Source organism: Palaemon carinicauda, chromosome 15 (assembly GCF_036898095.1).
Source record: "Palaemon carinicauda isolate YSFRI2023 chromosome 15, ASM3689809v2, whole genome shotgun sequence".
Classification (NCBI taxonomy): Eukaryota; Metazoa; Arthropoda; class Malacostraca; order Decapoda; family Palaemonidae; genus Palaemon; species Palaemon carinicauda.
Window position 1 is genome coordinate 7,996,141 of NC_090739.1, and position 2,500 is coordinate 7,998,640.

Consider the following 2,500-nt stretch of genomic DNA (forward strand, 5'->3'; position numbering starts at 1 on the left):
GCAAGCAGGACATTACCTTAGAGATTGACCATATATAATCAACGACCAAGCCCCCTCTTCACCCAAGCTAGGACCGAGGAGGGTCAGGCAATGGCTGCTGCTGACTCAACAGATAGACCTTTAGGTGGGGTTGCAGCAACCAAAGGAAGTAACGAGTTTGAGCGGGACTCGAACCCCAGCCTGGAGATCACTAGTTGAATTAAGAAAATATGTTGAAATGGATGAGATTGAGCTAATAAACATACGATAAGGAATACTCTTATGCTTATTGCCTTACTATGTGGAGTTGAAGTGGGTGAGATTGAGCTAAAATGATGATAAAAAGTACAATTATGCTTATTATAATAAGTGAGGTTGAAATGGATGAGATTCAGGTAATCAAAATACGTCATAAATACACTTACCTTGTTGTAGTAAGTGAAGTTGAAGTAGATGAGATTGAGATAGAAAAAGGCACGTTAAAAATACACTCTTGCGTATTTTCATACACAATGAATAAGGGTAAAATAAATGAGATTGGGCTATAACTAATATAGATACGTTAGAAAATACGTTCCTGTGTATTTCCATAAGTGAGGTTGAAATCGATGAGACTGAGGTAATAAATATACGTAAGATGATGATGATAATAATAATAATAATAATAATGATTATTATTATTATTATTATTATTATTATTATTATTATTATTATTTTGATATTCCTTAAGACTGCAGTAGTATCATTGCCAAGCCATACAACTGTTATGGTAATAAGGAAGATAATGCCATGTTGCACGCATTTGTCGCAATGCCAATGTATATACTTGTTTATAACGGATTTTTATTCTGAAGGAGAAAACGCCGTATATTATTGACTTCTTAACTAAAAAAGGCAGAGGAAACACCCATGTTAGGATTGCATGTTTGATCGCTAATATATATATATATATATATATATATATATATATATATATATATATATATATATATATATATATATATATATATATGTCTGTGTGTATATATATATATATATATATATATATATATATATATATATATATATATATATATATATATATATATATATATGTATATATATATACACACACATATTTTCTTAAACATTATTTTGTATTGTAGATACTTTGGGACTCAGAAAATTCGTTTATCTTGGTATTTATTTTAATTGTTATAAATGTTTTACAAAGAAGGTAATTTTGTATTTACAAATGAATTTGTTAAGATATCTATAGCTTCAATGCATATATTATGAAAAACGTTTACAATCAAGGACTTTTTATTTGTTTTAGCCAACATTTATTTTCAGTGTCGATCACCTGAGTAATAATAATAATAATAATAATAATAATAATAATAATAGATAATGCAAGGTTAGAATAGATCAATCCACCATTGGTCTCAGCGCAATGACACACCAGGAAAACCTGTATGAAATAAAGAAGGAGATATTATTACTATTATTATTATTATTATCAACAACAACAACAACAACAACAAAAATATTAATAATAGTAATAATAATAGATAATCAATCCACCATTCGTCTCGGGGCAATGACGCACCAAGAAAGACCTGTATGAAATAAAGGAGATATTATTACTATTATTATTATTATTATTATCAACAACAACAACAACAACAACAACAATAACAACAACAACAAAAATATTAATAATAATAGATAATCAATCTACCATTCGTCTCAGCGCAATGACGCACCAAGAAAGACCTGTATGAAATAAAGAAGAAGAAGGAGATATAAAAAGAATAAGAAGAAAGGGGATACTGTTCTTTGATGTCATATTTGGTCCAGCCTTATCAGCAGCCATCGTCTGGATAGTTGTTCCTCTTCGGAATCCCGCGCGAAATTGAATTTCCTTTTAAAGGAACGTAGAGTGATTGAACCCCGTCAGCGAATTGAAGGTTTGTTAGGAATCGAATGGCAGGTTGTAATCTAGGCGATGAGGTATAAAACCTCATTGGTATGGGATATATGTGCTTCTCGATATCTTCTCAACAATCATTAGATACATACGGATATATGTACGGTTGGATACACGGTTTCCTGGTCTACTTCGCTCTGAAAAATTGCACCCAGCGTCTAGTTCCTGGCTTTAGGTCTCCTCACGACCTCTGCCATCTCTGCTTATTGGAAACGTCCCTGACTGGTGATCTTCCGGACTAGGGTTCGAGTCCCGCTCCAGCTCGGTAGTTTCTTGTAGTGTCTGCAACCTTACCATCCTTGTGAGCTAAGGATTGAGTGTTTGGGGGAGCCTATAGATCTACCCGTTGAGTCATTAGCAGTCATTGCCTGGCCCTCCTTAGTCCTAGCTTGGGTGGGGAGGAGCATGAAAGCTGATCATATCTATAGATGGTCATTCTCTTTGGCATTATCCTGCTATCTAGGGCATTGTCACTGTCCATTGCCTCTGCCATTCATGAGTAATCTTTAAATCTGAAACCCAGATGTTAGGTTACTCGCCGTGAAGTAAGGG